Genomic DNA, 23,564 nt, shown 5'->3' on the forward strand with positions numbered 1-23,564 from the left:
GCTGGAAGGCGAGCAGAGCTGGGGAAGCTGCTTTCAGGCCTGGCCTTTCAAAACTGGCCACATGGAGCCCTGTAGACCGTAAGTTCCAGGGAAGGCAGCCGGGAGGCGTGGGAGATGACCACACTGGGCAGGAGTGAGGGGCTCCTGACACTGGTGCAGCAGACACCAAGCCCCTTTTCCAAATGCTGCCCCTGTTCACTGCAGCTGCGTGAGTCCAGATACTCCCCATCCTCGGCCCCGTTGGGCATACTCTGTTGGATTTCATTTTATTTTTGTCATTCTGAGGGATGGACAGTTGATCTCAGTGAGGTTTTATTTTATATTTCTCTGATGGCTAATGAATTTGAGCACTTTTTTTTTGTAGAGACAGAGTCTCATTTTTTTCGCCCTTGGTAGAGTGCCTTGACATCACACAGCTCACAGCAACCTCCAACTCCTGGGCTTAGGCGATTCTCTTGCCTCAGCCTCTCAAGTAGCTGGGACTACAGGCACCCGCCACAACGCCCAGCTATATTTTTGTTGTTGCGGTTTGGCCGGGGCTGGGTTTGAACCCGCCACCCTCGGTGTATGGGGCCGGTGCCCTACCCACTGAGCCATAGGCACTGCCCGAATTTGAGCACCTTTATTGTATTTGTTTGGCAAATGTGTATTTCGAAATGTCTATTCAAAGTTTTGTCTACTTATCTGTGGCAGGGCCTTTTTCTCATGTGTAGGGTAAATGATTCTGTTGTTAGATATGCACAGAGTATCTGCCCCTACTACCCTGAGGCCTGGGTTTCTAATCTCTTAATAGTTCTTTTCTTTTCTTTCTTTCGACAGTCTCACTTTGTCACCCTGTGTAGAGTGCTGTGGTGTCATGGCTCACAGCAACCTCAAACTCTCGGCCTTCAGTGACCCTCTTGCCTCAGCCTCTGGGACTACAGGTGCCTGCCACAATGCCCTGCTACTTTTTTTTTTAGAGCTGGGGTCTTGCTCTTTCCCAGGCTGGTCTCAAACTCCTGACCTTAAGCAATCCATCCACCTTGACCTCCCAAAGTGCTGGTTTTACAGGTCTCAGCTACTGCACCCGGCCTTTTATGGTTTTGTTTTAAGAAATCTTCATCTGTCCCATGTTCCCGTTCAGAGGCACTACCACTGACTTTGCTATTTGGAGCTATAATCAGAGGGGCTGATGACTCTGGAGTGTGAGGGTGAGGGCTTGGGGTAATTTTCTGGATTCTCTGGTCTGTGTGTCCCCTCGGTCCATTTGTCTTTCTCTGCCCCTGTGTCCCGTTGTTTTACTTCCTGTAGGTTTAGAATAAACCCCAAAATCTGCTAAGGAAGTATTCCGATTTTATTTTTCTTCAAGATTACCTTGGCTATTCTTGCTCATCTTCACTTTCATATAAGTTTTAGAACGAGCTTATTAATTTCCACAAAGATATCTGGCATTCTGGTTAGGATTGTAGCAAACATACAGACTAAACATCATTGTACAACATTCAGCCTTCTTAATTATCAATCTGGTATATACATCTATTCATTTAGATCTGCTGGTATGGTTTGGATGTAGTTTGTTGCTGAGATTTGATCTCCGGTGTAGTGGTGGGAGGTGGGGCCTGGGGGCAGGTGTCAGGAGGGCAGTGCCCTCCCTGGGCTCGGGAGTCTTACACACACGGGTTTGCTCCTGTAACAGCAGATTGCTTGACAGGGTCTGGCTTCCTCAGCTTCTCTCTCTTTTTTCTTTCACCTGTGACCTCTTTGCACCATTCCCTCTGCTTTCCTCCATGAGGGAAGGCACCTGAGTCCCTCCCAGATGCAGCTGCCGGAGCTTGGACTTCCCAGCCACCACAACCATGAGCCAAGGAAAGGTCCTCGCTTTCTAAATCACCCAGCTCTGTTACGGCAGCACACAATGGACGGAGGCACTAATTTGATTTCCCCTCAGTAGAATTTTACTTATGATAAAATGTCTGCACATTTTTTCGTTTGGTTAATTCCCAAAATATTTTCGGCCCTATTGTAAATCATGTAATTTACAATTTTGTTATCTTATTTTTTTTTTCTTGCTTTTATGTAGCCCTATTTCTGAGTTTTAAAACATTGGTTTCAGGTATGGAGCTTGCTAACCTCACTTTTAATTCCAATGGTTGGTTTGTGTCATCTCCTGGATTTGCTGCAGAGACAATTATGTCACCCGTGACTAATGACAGTCTTATTTTCTCCTTTCCAATCCTTTTATCTGTTATTTAATTTTCTTGACTGATTGCAATGGCTAAGACCTTTAGTACAATCCTGAGTACAAATGGTGGCCCTGAGCATTGCATTGGTAGTCTCATTTCCAATATCAAGAGAAAAGCTTTCAGTATTTTGTATTAAATGTGATTTTGCTATCATGTTTTATTATGAGCAATATTCATCAGATAAAGGAAACTCCTTTCATTTCCAATTTTCTAAGAGTTTAAATTTTACTAAACTTTTTTCGTATCTATTGACTTAATCATGTGGGTTTGGTTTATTCTGTTCATGTGGAGAATTACACAGTGGTTTTTGAATTTTAGTGCTTTTTGCACCCTTGGGATTGACCCTGCTTGGTCATGGAGTTTTATCTTATTTATGTGTTTCTAGATTTATTTCACTAACACTGTGATGAAGATTTTTACATCTAAGGTTATGAGAAAGTTGATCAACATTTTCTCTTTTTTGTACACTCAATGTGAGGTGCAACTTTTATGCCAGCCTTAAAAGAAAAAAAGGTGGGAAGCGTTTTTCCTAAATTTTCCATGAGCATTAGTAAAATTGGTATTTTTTTTTTAAATTTCAGGTTAATATGAGGGTATAAATATTTTAGATTACATTGTTTTCATTCCTTTTTTCTTTTATTGTCTTTGTTTTTGAGACAGAGCCTCAAGCTGTCGCCCTGGGTAGAGTGCCATGACATCACAGCTCACAGCAACCTGCTACTCCTGGGCTCAAGTGATTTTCCTGCCTCCGCCTCCCACAATGTCTGGCGATTTTTTGCTTGCAGCCATCATTGTTGTTTGGGGGACCTTGGCTGGATTTGAACCCACCAGCTCATGTGTATGTGGCTGGCACCTTAGCCGCTTGAGCCACAGGTGCCGAGCCTGTTTTCATTCCTAAGGTAAAGTTCAAGTTGTTGTTTAGCCCCTCACCCAGGGGATGTGCTGAATACCTTCCCATTGTGCCCATTAGGTGAGATCCCGCCAATCATCCTCCCTCTTCCCCTTTCTTCATTAGAATATACTTGTGTTTTTCTTTTGTGTAGTTGTTTATATATTGTTTTCATATTCACATTGAGTACCTTGAATACTTGTTTTTACATTCTTGCCATACTTTACCAAGAAGAATGTGTTCTAACTTTGTCCAAGTAAACACAAAATATCTTCTTATGGCTTAATAGTACTCCATGGTATACACACGCCACTGTTGGTTAATCCATTCATGTGTTGATGGGCACTCGTGTTGCTTCCATATCATGGAGATTGTGAATTGAGCTGCGATAAACAGTCTGGTGCAGTTGTCCTTGGGGTAAAATGATTTTTTTCTTCTGGGTATTACTACTTACTTAAGTGTTGTGATTATTTATCAGTAATCCTGTTGGGGCTTGAATATGCTGTGTGGAAAGGATTCATTTTGTAAAAATTAACTTCACTGAAGTGTCATCTACAAACGATATAATCACCTCATTTTAAGGGTATATTGAGATGAGTTTTGACAAATGTATATGTGTAGGCAATTGCAGGGAGGACACAGAACATTTCCATCCTTCTGAAAGTCTCTGTGCTCTGTGAGATCAACCCACCGCCTCTGGGCCTGGGCAACACGACCTTGCTTACAACATGGAGATTCGCATCACCTGCTCTGGCCCTGCCTAGGAGTGGATTCCAACAGTTTGTAGTGTTTCTTGTTCAGTTTTGTTTGCTTTTACTCTGGGCCACATTTTGAGATTCTTCCATGTTGTGTATGCCTGTTGTTTGTTTCGTTTTATTGTTGAGTAGTATTCCACTGTGCGAACATCACACTATTTGTGGATCCATTTGCCAGTCAATAGATACCTGGGTTGTTTTCAGCTTTGAGCTATTGTGAACATAAATGTTATGATGTGGATGCCAAGTCCGTTGGTGGCCATACATTTTTATTTATCTTGGCTACATATCTGTGGTGAATTTTTGGGGTCGTTTTGTAAGTAGATGTTCAATTTTTTAAGCACCTGCCGAGCAACGCTCCAGTGAGGTTGCATTACTTAGCATCCTGTTAGCACAGATGAGGATCTGAGCTCCTTTACATCCTTGCTGAGACCTGGTATTAAAAGTCTTTTTCAGTTCAGCCGCTGTGAATATGTGGACGTGTTGATGCTGTGGTTTTAATCCGTGCATTTCCCTGACGACCGATATATTTTATGTACTTGCGCGACATCCGTAGATGTTTCACGAAGCGTGTTGCTATGGTCTGAATGTCTGTGTTCTCCCAAATTTATATGCTGAAGCCTTATCCCCAATGTGATGTTATTAATAGCCTGTGGGAGGTAATTAGGGTCACAAGGGAATGATTGTCCTTATGAAAGAGTCCCAGAGGACTTATCCCCACCCTCTGCCATGTAAGGACAAAGCTGGAAGATATCCTGTGTAAGGCCTGGGCCTTCACCAGACACAGAATCTGCTTGTGTCCTGACCTTAGATTTCCCAGCCTCCAGAATTGAGAGCAATGAATTTCTGTTGTTTATAAACTACCCAGTTAATACATTTTTTTTTTTAATATTAGCCTCACTGGACTAAGTCGTTTCTGCTCAAATTTTTACCCAGTTTTTAAAAATTGGGTTGTTTTTTCATATTAAGTTGTGAAATAAACACACACACAATTCAACCCCTTCGTCAGATAGATTATTGTGGTTTTCCCTCCGAACGACTTCTTGCATTTTAATTTTCTTAATAATGTCTTATGAGGAGCAGAAATTCGAATCGGAATAAGTTCCATATACCACTTTTTATCTTCTATGGTTTATGTTTTTTACATCTTACATCAGAAATCTTTGCCTACTCCAAGTTAATGAAGATTTTCTCCTATGTTCTAAAAGTTTTATGAGTTTGTTTTCCATTGAGTTTTGGAACCATATCAATTCACATTCACACCATATTTGAGATGGTCAGTTCTTCAGACTTTAGCAAGCCTACGCAGGGTGTCCTAGACCTCATTATTGCTCTAATTGCAATTCCCTAATAACATCTGGTGAATATCTTTTCATAGGTTTACTTTCCATCTGTAGGTCTTTTCTGGTGATGCGTCTGTTTAGAATTTGGCTCATTTTTTAATCGGGCTGTTCGTTTTCTTGTTGAACTATAAAAATTGTTTTTGTATTTTGACTAACAGTTCTTTATCAGGTAACTTTTTGCAAATACTTTCTTCTACCTGTGGGTTATTTATTTTTTTTAAATTCTGTAGCGTGTCATTTTCACAGTAGACATTTGTAATTTTAATGATATCAACTTTTTCTGGCATGGGTTGTCCTTTTGGTGTTGTATCTAAAAAAAAAAAAACCAACTCATCTCCAACAAGATAACCTAGATTTTCTCCTATGTCATTTTCTAGATGTTTATAGTTTTAATTTAGTTTATATTTAGGCATATATTCCATTTAAAATTAGTATTAGGAAAGGCATAAGTTCCATGTGCCTAGATTTTTTTTTTTGATATGTGAAGGTCCAGTTGTTTCAGTACCATTTATTGAAAAGACTACTTTTCTACTTTGAATTACTGTTGCTTCTTGGTTAAAGAACAGATGGCTGTATTTGTGTAGGAATATTTCTAAGCTCTTTATTCTTTTCCACTGATATATGTGTATATTCTTTTGAAAATATCGTGCTGTCCTGAAAACTGTGGCTTTAAGGTAGGACTTGAAGTTGGGTAGTCCTGGTCCTCCAAATTTGTTCTTATTCTTCAATGTTGTACTGGCAACTCTGATCTTTGCCTTTCCAAATAAACTTTAGAATCAGTTTGTCAATATCCATAAAGTAACTTGCTTGGATTTTGATTGGGATCGATTAAATCTATAGATCAAACTGGAAAGGATTTAAAAGAATTGACATTTTAATAACACCGAGTCTTCCTATCCATGAACATAGAATATCTCTTTGTTTACCCAGAACTTCTTTGATTTGTTAGAGTTTTATAGTTTTCTTTGTATAGATCCTGTACATATTTCATTAGATTTTTACTTAGATATTTAATTTATCGGGTTCTACTGTAAATAGTATGCTTTTTAATTTCACATTTTAATTGCTTATTGATGTTACCTAGGAAAGCAACTGACTTTTGCATGTTAACATTGTATCCTGAAACATTGCTATAATTGTTTATTAGTCCCTAAAATGTCTGTGCAGGTGTATGTGAGTATGTGGCAGTTCTCGGGGGATTTTCTACACAGACTATCATGCCATCTGTAAACAAAGGTAGATTCATTTCTTCCTTCCCAATCTGTATGCCTTTTGTTGCATTTTCTTGTCTTATTTTGTTAGCTAGGACTAGTGGCTCAGTGTTGAGTAGGAGGGTGAAAGGGAGCCCCCTCCCCTCACCTTGTCTCTCATCTTGGGGGGAAAGCATCTGGTTTCTCCTCATTAAGTAAGATGTTAATTGTGGGTATGTGGTAGATACTCTTTACCAATTGTTGAGAAAGTTCCCCTGTATTTATTGTTTGCTAAGCGTTTTTTTTTTTTAATCACAAATGCTCTAAAACAAAATTTTGTCAAAATTATTTTCTGCATCTTTTGAGACAACCATATGGTTTTTCAGTTTTAGCTGTTGAGCTGATAGATTACATTAATTGATTTTTGAGTGCTGAACTAGCCTTGAAGACCTGGAATAAATCCCACTTGGCTGTGGGATTTATACTTTTTCATACATTGTTATTGAATTTGCTAATATTTTGATGAAGATCTCTGCATATACAGATGGTCCTTGACATAGGATGGTTCAACTTATGATGTTTTGACTTTGCGATGGTGTAAAAGCAATGTGCATTTCCTAGAAACCATACTTTGAATACCCATATAACCTGTCTGTTTTCCACTTTCAGTACAGTTTTAAATAAATTACATGAGATGTTCAATGTTTTATTATGCAATAGATTTTGTGTTAGATGATTTTGCCCAACTGTAGGCTAATGTAAATGTCCTGAGTAAATTTAAGGTAGGGCAGGCCAACCTGTGAAGTTAGGTAGTTTTACATACTAAATCCATTTTCAATTTATTGTATTTTCAACTTATGGGTTGAACGTGGAAGTAACCCCATGGTAAGTCAAGGAGCATCTGTTCATGAAAGATACTGGTCTATAGTTTTTCTTTTTTTTAAATATCTTTTTCTGGTTTTGATACTGGGATAATGCTAATTTCAAAGAAAGAGTTAGGAAGTGTTCCCTCTGCTTTTATTTTCTGGAGGAGATGGTAGAGAACTGCTATAGAAATCATCTAGGCCCAGTGGTTTCTTTCTGGAAGGGTATTAGGTATCAGTTCAATTTCTTTAATGGGTGTGGGCCTATTCAGATTATTTACTTTTCTTGGTCTGGGTTTTGGTAGGTTGCGTCTTGGAAGGAATCCATCCATTACATCTACGTTATTGAATTTCTGAGCAATGAGTTATTCATCATATTCCTTTATTATCCTTATAATGTCCGTGGTATTAGGATTTACATCTTCTCTGTCATTTATGACAGTAGTAATTTGTGTCTGTTTTATCTTGGTTCTTTTAAAATGGACAGTGCCCTTTCCGTGACTGGGAGATGCTCAAGGTGGAAATAAATAAATTTTTATCACTGGCATATTCTGGATGAACACGGCCTGCTCAGAGGCCTTGTGCAGGGCAATGAGCCCCTGGAAAGAAGAGCGTGGACTGGGAGTGGCTGCCATCCCTGGGCTTCCGGGAGGAGGACAGAGCGTTAGGCAGAGTGAGGTGAGATTAGATGATTTGAAGCAAAGACATGTGATAAGAGGCTTTTGCCATAAACCTAATCTTGCAAGTTCCCTTCTATAAATCTTTTAAGACTTTGGTATTTCCTGCTGGGCATGAAGATCAGGCCCCTTTCCTGGCACAGTTCCCCGTTCCTGTGCTCTCCCGGACCCAATGCCTCCCTCTGCAAACGTTATTCCCAAGGTGATCACTGATGCCGGCCGCTGTCTGTTCTCATCACAGACTGAACCACCCTCAGGGGAAATCATGGCTAATTATCTCCAAGATCCTAGCATTGTTTTTGATTTTAAGCATGTGCTAGATGTTTACCTTATAAATGAATCACTACATTGATGAACAAAAGAATAAATTAATGTCTATTTAAGGTGACACTTATTGGACATACCCACGTGGTAGGAACTTTTCAAAGTTCTTTTTCCTGTATAATCTCATTTAATCCTGAAGACATCATCGTGGGATAGACACTATTACTGGTCAAAAAGGCTAGTCATGTGCTCGTATTTCCAATATTGAGTGGTGCACGTGAGAGTCTATCTGGGGCCACGTGACACTGAGATTTGTGCTCCGAAGGCCGCACACCTCCATTCACTTCCCAGTGTGGTCTTGATGATTGCCACTCCCCAAACGCAGAACCATGTAATAACATCCAGTCCCTGTAATTTTCTGTCCTTCTGGTGTTGGAGGAACAAATCTTGCCGAGAAGACCCATGGAGAATACGAAGAAAGCCGGCAGAGTCCCAAAGAGCAGTCGACAGGCACTTTATCCATTTAATTTTTCCAGGGCGAGAATTGTCCTGGTGATTCATTCTGTGCTCTCATTAGAGCAATTATCCAGCTAATAGCTTTGATTTGAATTTGGCCGAGGTAGTTGCTGGCAGCTGGAGAATGCCAGAGAACAAACAGATGGACTGCAAGGAAAATTCTGAAGGAGGGCTGGGGTTTGGTCTGACAATCGCGGGGAAGGAGTCCGGTCTCTGTGCTGTTCATGCCAGTCACCCGCATTATTGATGGGGCTTGCTCTCCTGGAATGCCCTTCCTTTCCTTTTCGTCCAGTATCAGCACATAAAGATGACTGTGAAGTTCCGGTAAGGTGACCCCTAAAACTTGGAAGGAGTGGAAATGAGGCTGTTATCTGAGAGGTCATCTACGTACACATTACAACTCAGGTCGTTACGGCAGAGATGTGCACGGTCACCTAAGTGATGGCATTATTCCAGGTCAGCCAGTCTTGACTGCCACCCAACTATCTTATTAAAGTAGCTAAAAATAGGACGTTTCAATCAGAAAGGCATGGGCGGGGGCTGGTTAATGTTGCACCTGCATGGCGTGGTCCTGTTTCTCTCACTCCAGTAATAGTCCCACAGATGATCTAGGGCCTCCTCGTAATTATGTACCTGAGCCCGCCGCTTGTCACTGGAATGGATGTATTTGGATTGGTTAAACCCTCATTTTGCTCCATGACCCAGTGGAAGTTTCTGGAATGCTGGCCCTCTCTGGCCAGGACAAGGAATCAAAACAGTTCTGGTGGGAATGGAGGCCCTCCTTAAAAATGGAAAGGGTATGGGGCGGTCCCCAAATCAGATGATACTGGATCGTGTCATGGGAAACTACTCACTTGACCCCTCAGGGACCTGGTGGCAGCTGTACCAGGGTTGGCATCTCTGCTAGAGGAGGTTATATGGCCCCACGTGGACGGGGCGTGACATGCATATGGCTTTTTCCCTCCTCATCAGGAAGATAACTAGAAGTACTTTGCCTTCCCGCAAGTGGACCACTGGGCACAGTTTTGGTCTTGTTTCAGGTCTGTTGTGTCTCCTGCCCCTACGAGATACAGCCCAAAGGGCCCTGGGCCATCTGTGCTCTCTGCAGACATTGCACCAGCCCAACACGGCAGTGGAGTCTTGCCAGCTGGAGCTGGGTAAACAGTTAGTGGCAAATGTGTTTGCGGCCTTGTGCTCTAGAGGATGGGGAGGATATTGCAGAGTTTGGGGGGCCCCACGTCAGTGATGCCTCAGGCTCCAGTGGCTTTAGTCCCTCCAGAACAAAAGGCGAGTGCTTGCAGCTCATGGCTCTCTCCAGTGAGAAGGTTCGGGTGGGCCTCGGGGATGACACAGGCAGCATGGTCCCCCGAGGCAGGACTTTTAGCAAGTGACACGGAGGGCTGCTGGCTTCTAATGGGGCCTGGGGCAGGAAAGGGCCCTGCAGCAGGTGCAGACGGAGTGTCACAGCCACCCAGGTCCCCGGCCTGGCAGGCCCTATGGGGTAGTAGAGGTGACTGTGGTGGAAAGTATGCCACAGGGAGTTCATGGCAAACCCCAGTAGAAGGGCCTTGGGGTTCCAGAACAAGCACATGCCATCTGCAGCAGGAAGGTTCCAGCAGCACAGGGGTTTCTGCTTGTTTTGCTCACCAAAGGCTCCCCAGTGGGTTCCCTGGTGCCAGGTCCTGATGGCTTTCACAGGGACGGTCTGCTCAGTGGGTCTGTGGAGTGAATGAGAGCTCCCCAGCAAAGCCAAAGGCTCTGCCACTCCAGGCCCGGCTGCGTCCTGGTCTGACCTCGTGATGCTCTCCCCAGCTCCTGCCCCCAGCGTGGACCATCCCTTCTGCCTCCCACCCTCTTGGGGCCCCTCTGCCTGGGATACTTTGTTCAGGAGGCCACAAGGCTCCTCCCTCATGCCATGCGGAGGGACAGCGTGGATTCCCCCAAATGCATTTTACTCCAGAGATACGTCTCAGGGTTTATACTGCGGCCACAGTTTGGAAAACTCTCAACTAAGGTAGCCTCCAGCTGCCCTCTGGGGAGAGTCGCGCAGTCCTCTCTTGCTGGAGTTCCTCCGTACCTGCCATCTGCTGCTTGAATCTTCCCCACCTGCTCTTCCCATCCCGGCCCGTCTCAGGTCCTGCGTTCCCCTAGAGGATCTCCTGGCCATCCTCCTTCCAGGGACCTGGACATTCTGACCTGTCAACCATGAGCTGACTTTGATGCTGAGATGGGGAGTGAGCCCAGTAGCTTCATTCCTTGTTGCCATTTACCTATGGTTGCCGTTTGGCATAACTGTGCACATGATCTTAATATTTAGATGTCAGGTTCTTGGGGTGGGCGGGGGAGACCGGGTGTTACTTTTCCTTGCAGGTGTGAGACAATGATATTGGATGAACAACGGGAATGAATGACCCAAGGGACAGCCAAAATGGCTAAAATCTATATTTTTCTTTTCGAGATAGGGTATTGCTACATTGTCTAGGCTGGAGTGCAGTGGCTATTCACAGCCGTCATCAAAGGGTGCAACAGCCTGGAACTCTGGGACTCAAGAGATCTTCCCACCACAGCCTCTGAGTAGCTGGGACTGCGAGTGTGCACTGCTATGCCCAGATATTTTTAGGAATTTTTATAAGCTCTTGGGGCCTCAAGGAGAGGGGTTACATAGTTAGGACTGAGGCTCACTCCACAGGGCTTCCAGCTAAGATGGCCAGCGGTATGAGCCCCTGGGACTGGGGCTGTGTTTGGGAGGGTTTCCCTGGGGTGGCCCAGTGTTGGAGCAGTCAAGGCCAAGGGAACAAGGTAAGTACAAACATTTGACATTGTACCCAGCAGGTTCTTAGACTCACAAGTTGGAGGGAAAGCTAAGTGGTGCCAGGAAAGCGTCCAGAAGGCTGGGAATTGCAGAGCAGGGCTGCAGGTGAAGGGAACCACAGGTGCCTTGGAGTCACTTCTCACTGCCGCCGGGGCCATTGTGTGAGATGGGTGGTGGTGGTGGGGGGGCTGAGCAGGTTTTGTGAGTAAGTGTGTAAACAAACTGATTTCTCATTGGCAACTCCAGCTTGTCAGCTAAGAGTTTGTGAGATGGCGTTCGATAAAGCTCACAGTGACCTTCCGAGTTTGTTTTCAGCAGAGAAAAATGCCTGGATCGTCTTTGCTGGGATGATGCCTGTGATTCCTATTATAGATTAAACAGCTGGGAATGTGCTGTCAGGGAGGCCGCCTGGGGCGTTCCTTGCAACTGGAAATGGATTGGTTGGTAACAGACCTTCCTGGTCAAATCCCACATTGTTGCCACACAGGACTGACTTTATGTTCTGGTCCCTGCAGTTAGGAACTGTGCAGACTTGAACAAGTGATTTCATTTTTTTTTAAAGCTCTGTTTTCTCCTATAACAGATGTAGGATTAAATGGTGCAGGGACTACAGCGTGTGCAGCACTTTTATATTTATATAACCATCACGTCGTTTTCATGATGGCACACGCCTATCACACTCTCACAGTGAATATTGTTTGAGCAAGCAAAATGGGTTTTAAAAATGTCGTGGTATAGAAAAAACAGAGTGGGAGCCAGGGGACAAAGACGCTTTAAAAAAGGTAAGATCGCCAGAAATTGCACCAGTCTTGGGAGGAGCTGGGAGTTGGTTAAAAGAATCCGCTGAATTTTTGTACTAGGGATATGGGAACTCATTCTGTTAATTAAGAAAAAAAAAAAAAAAAAAAAAAGAGCCACTTGTGTTCCAGACGTTCCTTCTGAGATCATTTACTTGATCCCTGAAGCACGTTCTTTTGACGTTCCTGTGCCGAGGGTCTTTTTGTGAAACAGCTCCTCCACTTGTGCGTGTTTGAAAGCGTCCTCCTCTCATCACGTTCTGGGGCCGGCTCCTCTCTCGCCTGAAGCTCTCCACTGTCTTTTGGTTTCCTCCTTTGCTGTCGAGAAGTCTGTTGTTCCTTTTAGATAAGTCGTTTTTTTTTTTTTGTTTTGCTTTTAAGAACTTTGTCTTTGATGTTTTACAGCTTTGATAGAATGAAATGTATCGAATTCTCTCCCTCCCCCCATTGGTTTGCATTTAAGCATGCCATTTCTCTTCATTCATTTCTCCAACAACCATGTGTTGCGTTTGTTAAGTTCCCGTTCTGGGGATATGGGATCCACTAGTGCACAAAATAAAGATCCCATCTCTGTTGTGCTTATATTCTAGCAGAGGATAGAAACGATGGGCATAATAATAAGTGAATTATGTAGCAGAGGAAGGTAGTTCAGAAAGTTTTGAATAACATAGAGCAAGGCGTGGAGGAAGTCCTGGGGGGAATGGTCTATTATGATGGTGCGTAGAGGTGAATGTCCCCGAGAAGGTGACATTTGGACAGGGGATAAACGTCACTGTACTTAGCAACTGGCTTGTAAAGTCTGGGTTGGTCAGAATCTCTGCCCACCATGGACGTGCCCAGGTTCCTTCTCTGGCTATTCCTTCTTGCCTCACACGGGGCAGTTGCCCAATACTTTTGCCTGACCTGATTTTTATAAGCCCCTAAGATTCTCCCTACACGGGTCTCCAAGGGTCCTCCTGATGTATAGCATTTTTCTTCCCCACTCAGGCTCTGAAAAATTTCCGGAATAAAAGCAGCGTAAGAATTGAGGTCAAGAGAGCCCCTTCATTCCTGTTGGTGGCTCACCCAGAAGATGTATCTCGGGGGCTCAGCCAAATGACACCTTCTCAAGTCCCCCAAACAGGCGCGCCTCTCTTCCCCCGGAGGGTCTCTTCCTGTTGCTCATTCCTTCCTTCCTTCAGCTTTTTAACTCACTCACTGACCTGACATTTCAGTGATTGGATTTGGTTCATTTGGAAACACATCTGTTGCTTTGGCGTGGCGCGGTACGTTGACCCCATATTTTACGTACTTTCTTTTATGCTTTCGTTACTGTCATGATACCTTATTCCCTGGGATTCTCTCCCTAAATAACTTTAGTCTCTGGACAAAGCCTTTCCATCAGGGAGCTTTTCTTGCTTTAGCTTTCTGAATCAGCACCATTCCCTGAGCAGCCCTCTACCCTCCTGTCCTTCCTTGTTTTATTCTCAGCATCTGATATCACAGGGTGTATTGACCAGACAGCCTACAGATTATAGATCGCCTGCTTCTCTTCACTAGGACCAAATGCTCTGGGAAACCAGGGACTTGTTTTACTCACTGTGATAGCTCTAGGATTTAATAACTGTCTAAGGAGGCACCTGAATGACTGAATTAAAGCATCCCCAGGTTATAATCTCTGTATGATGCGTCTATCCCTGTGGGTCTTATAGTCTAGGCCTGCTTTCCCCGGGGAATGTCTCTCATGGTGGCTCATTCCCTTGTGCGTTTTGCAGTCTCAGATCCTGAGTTCCTCTTTGATGTGCTCCAGGTGAGGAAGGTGGGATAGAGCACGGTATTGGAGCCAGAGTGTGGCGTTCAGATTGAGCTCTGCCACTGAGCTGTGTGACACTGGGCTAAGTATTTATCCTGTCCCTGGCCCAATCAGCTCATCTGTTAAACAACAAGAATGGTGGTGGCGGTTGTGGAGAGTCATTGTGTCTGTGGAAGGCTCTTCAAGTAATGCTTGGAATGGAATGCACGCTCACTACCACCACCGGCACCGTCACTTCTCAGGGATGGAGTGTACACTCACTATCATTTTCTGCACCTACTTCTCGGTAGGACTCTTGTGTGGCTCTGAGAGAGGAGGTACCCCATGGTGTGGTTGAGCCTCTGCTTTCTTCAGGTGTTTGTCTTTTGTGTTGCTTTCTGAGCGTGGACATTGCTGGAGCATGAGTTATGTCAGGCTCCACCTCCGTGTCATTGCGGGGACTTTGGTTAGGGACTCTGCAGAGAAGTTCTTCCTCCCCAGCTCGGGGCGGGCTGACACGAGCTTCTCCTCACCTTGGGTTAGAGAGCTGTTTTTTATTTAGCCTGCCTGCTTTCTGAGACCCCTCTAGATGGGCTCTCACTTCTAAGTCCCTACCTCATTTGGAGTCCATGACCTCCTCTCCTATCTCTGTGTTGGTTACAGAGACCAAGATGTGCTCCAGCATGCGTGTGCCACCTGTGTACACACACACGGACACACACAGACACATGCACAGATACACATGTGCACACAGTGCCTCAAAGGTGACTACACTGATATTCAGCAATCGAGGATGAGTTCATGAGCTTAATTGTCACACCTTGTATGCCAACATCCTGGACCAGAAATGATGAGTAGAAGCCGATGAAAAGTGATTGAATTTGGGATCATTTTTAAGGTGGAGCCATCAGAATTTACTGAGAGATTAGGGGTGTGGGTGTTCATGTGTGTTAGATAGATAGATGGATAGATAGATGAACAGAAGGATGGACGAATGGATGGGTGGGTGGATGATGGACAGATGGATAGTTGAACAGTTAGATTTATAGATGAATGGATGGGTGGATAGATACACGGATGGGTGAATGATGGACAGATGAATGGACAGGTGGATAGAAGCATAGATGGATGGGTGGGTGGATGATGGACAGATGGACAGCTGGATGCATAGATGGTTGGTAAGATAGGGATGTATGGATGGATAGATAGTGCATAAATGTATAGATGGAGAAATAGATGCACAGTGGATGGGTGGATACATAGGTGATAGATGATGGATGGGTTAATAACAGATAGATGAACAGCTAGACAGACAGACACGTAAGTAATACCTTTCAGAGAAAAAAAGAGTGAGAGGCGTGCAGGACCAGACAGTGTGGCGGTGCAGTTTGATGAGGTGGGGAAGGAAGTGGGAAGTAGGGTTAGGGGTGTGTTAGTCTGCTGTGGCCGCCATGACCAGATACCACCGGCTGGGGCAGGGGCCCCCCAACAGAAATGCAGTTCTCACGCATTAGGTCATCAGACTGGACGCCCGAGGTCAAGGTGCTGGCAGACTGTGTTCTTGGCAAGGGCTCTCTTCCCGGCTCCTTCTAGCTGTGTCTTCACATGGCCCTTTTTTCTTTAAGAGCGTTGCTGAACCAATGTGTCCGTTCACCTGTCACCCAAGCCAATCAGTGGAGAAGTGGATGAGAGATCAACAATTCCACTTTTAATTACAGAAAATCCAGGGTATCTCCTCAAAAGAGCTGCCCTACTCTCCTGTTTCCCTTTGTTACTTTTATGCTCTCACAGGAAAAGCAGCATCCGCAGTGTTATCAGTCATCCTATTAAACAGATTTTTCCTCATAGGTTACAAGGTTACATGATGCCCCCCATCTGAAAGTGGTAATAGCTTCAAAGCATTCCTGCTATAAACTAAACTTATGGTCAGTACTCGGGGTCTGGAGTTGGGGCCTCGATGTCAGTGTTGGAGCCATCAGAGGAGCTGTTGTATGTTTGCTCCACAGACGCCGTGCAGGCCGGGCGCCCTGCAGCTGATGTGCGTCTTGGCAGAACACCCTGTGATCCTCCCAGAACACAGGAGGCTTGTGGGTTGTTGTCACAGGCCCTGGCCCCAGCCTCTCAGCCTCCTGGTAGGCTGCCTCACACCATGGTCCTTGGGGCGTCCAGTCTCTTAACTTCATCTACAACAGAAGGCCTTGGACATGAATAAACAACTCCAGATGGTGGCCCATGGGCTCATCCGGCTCCACCAGGCCTGTCCAGCATCTCCCGGTGTGTAATGGGTGTTTCAGATGACAGTGGCCGGCATCACAAGTTGAGAGAGAACGAGGGGCTTCCTCTTCTTCTGGTAAGGATGCTGGTCCTATCACAGTAGGGCCTTACCTTTCTGACCACATTTAACCTTAACTACCTCTCCAAACTCTCTATCTCCAAATAGAGTCCCCAAGTGGTTTAAAGCTTCAACATATGAATTTAGGGAGGTGTAACTTAGTCCACAGTAGGGGGAAGTCAGATTTGTTTTATTTTAGTAACATTCAGTTAGAGATGCCGATTAGACCACCAAGCGAGTGTCCAGTGGGGAGCTGGATTTGTGAGCCCAGAGTTCAGGAGACAGAAATGGGCCAGTGATATAAATTTGGTGTTTGACAGTATAAAATTCATGTTAAAAGCTATGGGAAAACCTAGGAAATGGACCAGAAACAGAGAGGTCTGAGCCCTGGGGCATGCGAACACTTAGAGGCACACATTTCTGTTGAGGGGATACTAGACATGGAATTGCCTAAATGTTGAATTAAAGGCCCCCCTCTTTTTTCAGCTCCGGGGAGACCCTGTTATGTTCTTGAGAGATCAGCTGTGCCTTTAATGCTGAGATCGGGCGTTTCACCAAGGACTTCTCAGGGGCTGTGGCAGAAGCATTTCAAATTGTTTAGCTTTATTTTCAGTTTTGGTAGGTATCAACCAAAATGCTCCCCAAAGTGACAGTATTGATTTATAATTCCATTTGGAGCTACTATTCTTTAAAAGAAGCTGGTGTGGGAAGAAAGCAATGGAAATGTTTGGAGAATTTGCCCCCGTTGCCTGGGGCTCTGGACAGAATTGGGTAACTCTGAGGGGGTGCAGGGGCTGGGGTGCACTGTAGGACATTGACTGTGCCCATGTTCTTTGAAAAAATATCCTTTTTTATAGGGAGCCCCAGAAATTTGTTCTTTGTTCACTTCGTCTGAACCAGGGCTCTCAACCTCAGCACCACTGACGTGGTGAACAAGATGGTCTTTTGTTCTGGGGGCTGCCTTGGGCATTGCAGGGCGGTTAGCTGCACTCTGGACTTTACCCACCAGGTGCCAGCACCCAGCACCAAAAATGTCTCCAGACACTGACCGATGGACCCTCCTAGTGGTGAGCAGTCTGGTGTAGACCAGAGGCGAGAATGTTGCAGATCTGTGTATACACAATGACAGGTCTGAGGATACAGGCTGTAGTTCGAATGTCTGTCCCCTCCCTCACTAGTTACAATTTTCTCGTCCTTGTAACAGCAGGAAGAGATGAGTAGCCAGGAGGGTGGAGAGGGTGGACAAAGGCTGTTATCTCAGCAGTGAGTTCCTTACGAAGGGATGAGCTCGGACCCCCTTTCTCTCTCTTTCCCACCCCTTGCCCTTCTTCCAGAGGATGGTCCAGAAAGATAGCCCCCCACCAAACGCTGTCACCTTGATCTTGGAATTTCCAGCCTTCAGAAGAGTAGGGAAATTTATTTCTGTTGCTTGTCTATCACCCAGTCTGAGGGGTTCTGTTACAGCAGCATGAAACAGATCAAGACCAGAGATTTGGGTCAACTCCTTAGACATGGGCCACTGCAAAAGTTCTGAGACAGACTGTGTTATAGTCCATTATTTCACTTCTAAGAAACAGTCGACAGCATCCTTTCGAATTTACCTGTGCAAGGTTCAGCTTGCCCGGCTTATTGGTGTTGCTGGGAGGGCTTCATCAGTTTCAATCCACACGGATTTTACATTTCTTGATTTTTGCCTGTCTCCAAACTTTTGTAATGGCCCACGCATGTTTGTACACTGAGAGGAGTAAACTGATGTCACCCTGAAACCCCAGACCTCTGTCCCCTCCTGGGTCTCTGCTCATTACAAGATGCACCACCAATTATACAAATCATCATGTGTCACAAAAGGCAAACACAGTAATCAGGGTTTAATAGAAATTACAACGGTTTACTCTCATCAAATGATTACCTTGCCATCCAGGCAAAGATGACAGCTTCTGGCGTGAGCCCAGCCGTGTTGAGCAGTTGACTACCGAATAGATGGCAGTTATATTTTAATATGAATTATTTGTACACAGCTTACGGATTTCATCCGACACAAACTGTCAAACTGGGAAGGCTTAAAAACAGAATTTTTTTGCATAATTAACCAGCCAAGGGGACATGCTTAGAAATAAGATGTCGGAAACACTTACCCGGACAGCCAGGGGCAGAGCAGGCTGCCAGGCAATTAGCAATAAAGCCATCCGGTCCACGGCCCCCAGCCTGGGGACAATTAAATGGTCCTTTTCTTTGCCATGAGCCTTGAGCCCAGCTGCTGAGGGCTTGAATCTTCCTCAGACAATTGTGCAGAGCCCCGCAGCGTCTTCCTGGCACCTCTTGGAGGATGTCTGGGAACCTGTACTTGGTATTTTTGACAAATTCACCTCCCTTCTGCCTCTGGGGTTCCTTGTTGGGCAGGGGCAGCATGGTGGGTGCCAGGACAGACCAAGGGGACCCACTCTGCCCAGCAGGCTGGCCCCCTGGGGACCCAGCCCCAGGCCAGCCACAGCCCTTGACTTTGATGTTTGCCGTGTTCACTCCAGGGTGTGTTCTCCTCCCAGGAAGCTGCTTCTCTCACTTTCTCTTGTAGCTTTCAGAGAGAACATGAGTGAGATCAGAGAGCCGGCGCCTGTGGGCCGTTACCGGGCGTTCATTATGCTAGCAGGTGCTACTGAATCCAACCAACTTCTAGGGAGGTGGTGGGTGTGAGTGGGGTCACTGGGTTAGTATTCTGGCTCCGTCCCTCTGAGCCTGTTCTTTCATCAGGGATGTGGAGGAATCACAGCCCCTCTCGCAGCCAGGGTCCAGTAGGGTGTGACCTGGATACCGGGGCCTGTGAACTGCCCCACCTAGTAGGGGTGAGCCAGTGGTGGGTGAGCTAGGGGCGCTGGGGGTGGAGGCACCCAGGGGCCACAGGGGACAGGAAGAGGGTGCCATGGCAGGGCTGGAGGGGTGATGGGAAGTGTGTTCCTGGCACTCTGGACAGAGGCACCCTGGGGGAGGGACAACAGCTGCCCAGAAATCACAGCCAGGCCGGGAGGGGAGTGCATTGGAAAGCCTGACCTTTCTCTCCAGGCTCTGTGACTTCCTGGCACCTTTCACCGGCCTGGGTGGTGGGTCTCAGGGACAGCCTGCAGGACACAGGAAGGTAGAGATGAGCTTAGAGGCTGCTGGGCACAGCCGGCTCCACCTGCCACCATGGTGTCTGCAGTGACCAGGTGGAGCAAGGTGCCCAGCACAGAGGACTTCTCAACCAAGGCCAGCTGTAGAAATTAGGGACACCACCTGCTGCTTCCACCCCTCAGCTGTGAAGAGGAAAACAGTGTCTTCTGAAATGCTGCTTTTGACTTGGGAGCTCGGGGAGGTGAGGGTCGAGGGGTGCAGAGAGGCAGGGTTTGGAGAAGCAGGGAGTGCTGTGAGCCCATCCGTCTTCCCTCAGAAGTCCTGTTGCTGGCTTTCTCCCCTGTGCAACAACCACCCTAGTGGTGCAGCCACCTTCTCCAACTGAAAACTGACATTTGCAAATGTTGCTGGGGGTGTCCCCGGCTGGGGCTTGCTCTGGATCTGTCCCCAGCTGGTTTGGCTTTGGCCTATTTGCCCCTGTACCCCCACCCCCAAAATGACCTGTTGGGGCCTTCTATAGTGTGGGGACTTCAGGCCTGAGATACATGTGGTTATCACACGGGCGAGTAGTGAAGCCAGCCCGTGGGAATGGAAGTTCCAGCTCACTGCGTGCAGGGGAACTAGTGTCGTGATTCGTGAGGTCTGTCTGGCACCGCACACATGGCTGGGATGCAAGGAATGGACGTGCAGATCTTGCTGCAGTCTTTAAGGGCCTCTGTCGGCCTGGAGAGCAAGGGAGCTGATGTGGCCAGTGCCCAGCGGACAGAGACTCTCTGGGTGGTCGGTGGGAGGAGGGAACGCCAGGGCAGGGATGCTGGGGCTGGGGATCCAGGAGAGGTGAGGCAGTTCCCAGAGGTACGATGGACCAAATGGCCTTGGAGCTTTCTCCAAGGCTGAGAGAATGTTGTAGCAACTCACCCTGGCCTGGCCACCGTCCAGCCCTGCGGTCCCACATCTGCACCGCACCCTCCCATGGAGGCATCCTCCCTTTCCTGCTCGTCCTCAAGATCGCAGCTTCCTTTGCTTGGGTCTGTGTTTATTTTATGTGCTGCTCTTTTCTCAAGAACGAGATTTAAAAACTGAATTAATGTAGCAAAATTTCATCACGGAAGCTTTGAAGCAATAATTTCCCAAATGCCACACTGAGAAGGGCAGGAGAAAGCAGCGCGGCCCGGCTCTCGGCTTTATTATCTGGTTGATCTCTTGCTAAGTGAATCTCTGCTTCATTTTTCTACCAGGGATACCCAGCCGACAACCGCTTTTTACCTCTGTCTTTGAAGATTAATTTATAAAGTGCCACCTGACATAGCTAAGATTTGGCTTTCCCTTTTTAATTCTCTTCCCTCTGATTTCTTCAAAAAAGAGGGAAAGGGACAAAAAGAGAAGTAGCACCAGCAAACACAATGAATAAATAAATAAGAGCCCCAGGTCTCGGCTGCTCCCTCCACAAACAAAGGGTTTTGTTGGCTGAGACTTGAGCCTGCTGCTTCCTCAGTCCTGGGATTTGGTGTGACTTGCTCAGTTGTGGCTGGACGTGGGCTTGATTAGACATTTTCTTCAATTAAAAGTGCTCGTTTCAGGATGAGCAGGGCCGTGGCTCCATCCATCACAGGTCTGTATTGATTGCATGGAAATTGGCTGTGGCTTTGCCTCTTTGGCGGCTGATTCATTATTTTCAATCAAGCAACTTGTGCATCACGCTGTTGAGGTAGTGAGAGCCCCCGGGCCGATGCACGATCCAGTTATTTCTGTCATTGAGACACAACCCAAATTAACTGAACCACAAATGTTTTCTTTCAGTGGGAAGCTGGGGAGCGAATGTGTGCAAATTCATGAGTTTTATTTTCCGTGGAATCTTAACGTCGTAAATGAGGAACCCGCCCCATCCTCTGAGACAAGGTCTTTTAGGGGACTCGAGTTGGGCCTTCTCCTGTGGCAGGAGGAGGTGATTTCAAGAAGCTGCTAAGTGAACTGTAATGGAAAAATAATGTTACCTGGGACCAGAGTGGTCCTGGGCAAGCATCTCTGAGTTAACCCCCCTTTGCCCACAGAGATCCAGAGTCTGCAGCTTCTTAGCAGAGAGGTAGATAGTCTGATTAGCAAACGTTTTTGACAAGTTATTTTTGCTTATTTGTTTGTTGTAAACAAGCTCAGTCCGTGTTTCTTGAGCAGACCACATGATAGTAGGTGCTCTTTGCAAAGTTAGAGCTCTGCACGGCCTCCTGGCAACTGTGTGTGCATGACTGTGTGTGGGGATATCTGTTTTTACTGGGCCCTTTGTTACTTTTGACGTCTTCAAAGCGACTGGCATGCCCAACTGTTACAACTGCGGAGACAAGGCCTGGTGTCTGTGCCTCGGTGGAGGGTCTGGGGGTCAGAGGTCCAGGGAAGAGGCTCAAGTAGGTCCTCAGAGCCTGAGGCAAGTCAAGGGCCCTGAAGCAAGAAGGAAGGAAAAGCAGCTGGAAGGTGAGAAGTCAGACTCTCAGAGACATGGGGCTCTCAGAAAGGGCTGCAAAGCTTCAGAGCTCCTCTGGGGCTAGGACGTCACAGGTACTCAGTAAGTGGTTGATGGATGACTGAATGGTTACATGAGTGGGTGAGGTGGGGGACCTGGCCACACTCAGCTGTTTATCCTCCTGCATGTCTTGGCTCAGGGTTGGGCACAGAGAAAGTGCTCAGTGAATGCTGAATTAATTATAGGGCAGCTTTAGGCCCTGAAGAAATTCATAATTTTACAGCTTTTGCCATCCTGGAGGCTATGCACATACCTCAGACTGCAGCTTTGGTTTCTCTGAGAGAAGCTGATCTCAGACCTTTCCATATGCTCTGGAGTGACACAGTTGGTAGAGGATCTTGCTCAGCTAATTTACCCTCAGCCACATCGGAGCCTCTCCCTTGTCAGCCTGGTCATGGAGACCTGTCCATACTCTGATGGATTCTCTCAGACCCTTTCTCCCGCCCAAACAAAGGATTGCTGGGCAATGACAACCAAATGATATAATGATTTGTAATAATTCATGGTGATAGTGGAAATATAGATATTACTCTTTCAAAGTCTGGTTATACAGAAGGTTTTTAAATCTTCAAGGAGAGATTGGAGATACTAGTGTGGCCATAGGTGAGAAAAGATTTCAGGGCACAAAATCATAGCCATGAAGTCAGAGCACACAAGTTCACCTGGAGGGGCCCAGACTACTTTCTTCCACCTGACTCAACCCACCCTGCAGTGACAGTGACAAAGCCAGGCCTGTGCTGGACTTCTCTGTGTTTGCCTCTGAAGCTGCATGTCATCATGGAACACAAGGAGAGACTCTGCCTGGACTAATTTTCCTCTAGGCAACTTCCTTGGAACAAAGTTTTTGTGGCAGATAATGAGCAAAGCAGCTGTAAAATCCTAAAGGAACAAAAAATAATTTCTGAAGCGATGTCGAAAATCTCTTAGAATAAGGAAGTCACATTGATTTCTTCAATTACTATGAGCAACATGCATCTGTAACACACATCTTAATAGCTTTAAAGACATTTTAATGTGAAAACAATTTAAAAGTTGGCAAATGTGTCTTTTGTTGATATGCAGCAGATTTTTTTTGGGGGGGGTTGGGGGCTCATTAGCTCTAGGTTGCTTTATCAGGTGGTCTGTCCTGAATATTTTAGCAGCTGAAATTCAGACTTAGGTGCCTGTGGTATTGACCAAAAAACTCAAGCATCTGTTTTAGGGATGGGCTGATATTAAACGCTGATGCATCTGTGTCCAGCAACACACATAAAATAGCTGAAAATGCTCATTATTCCTTCTTAAAATAAACTGTGCATGAGAAGGAGGCAGAGCAGACTGAAGATGGACTGCCACGAAAACTCAGGCCTGGCCAGGTGAGAAAACCGCTAGTTACCCCATGTGGGAGAGAGATCAACTTTTACGGTTTTAGCTTTGGAGACTCCTTTAGCCAGAATTTTATCCCTTAGTGTAGGAGTGAGCTAACACTGGCAGAGAGAGAGGAAAAACAGCACTCCAAACAGTGCTTGTTCTC

At 46.0% G+C, this 23,564-nt stretch overlaps 1 long non-coding RNA gene across 2 annotated transcripts; it reads left to right on the top strand.

Annotated features, from left to right (window-relative positions):
* Positions 1 to 12,026: 12,026 nt before the first annotated feature.
* LOC128575527 (uncharacterized) lies at positions 12,027 to 23,280 on the top strand. 2 transcript variants are annotated; one of them, XR_008377020.1, is made up of 4 exons: positions 12,027 to 12,313; positions 16,106 to 16,449; positions 16,918 to 17,049; positions 22,275 to 23,280. It is a non-coding gene; the product is annotated as an uncharacterized LOC128575527 (long non-coding RNA). The 2 variants fall into 2 exon arrangements; XR_008377019.1 differs by lacking the exon at positions 22,275 to 23,280 and having other exon boundaries at positions 16,918 to 18,475.
* Positions 23,281 to 23,564: the final 284 nt, after the last annotated feature.

Source organism: Nycticebus coucang, chromosome 22, assembly GCF_027406575.1.
Source record: "Nycticebus coucang isolate mNycCou1 chromosome 22, mNycCou1.pri, whole genome shotgun sequence".
Lineage (NCBI taxonomy): Eukaryota > Metazoa > Chordata > Mammalia > Primates > Lorisidae > Nycticebus > Nycticebus coucang.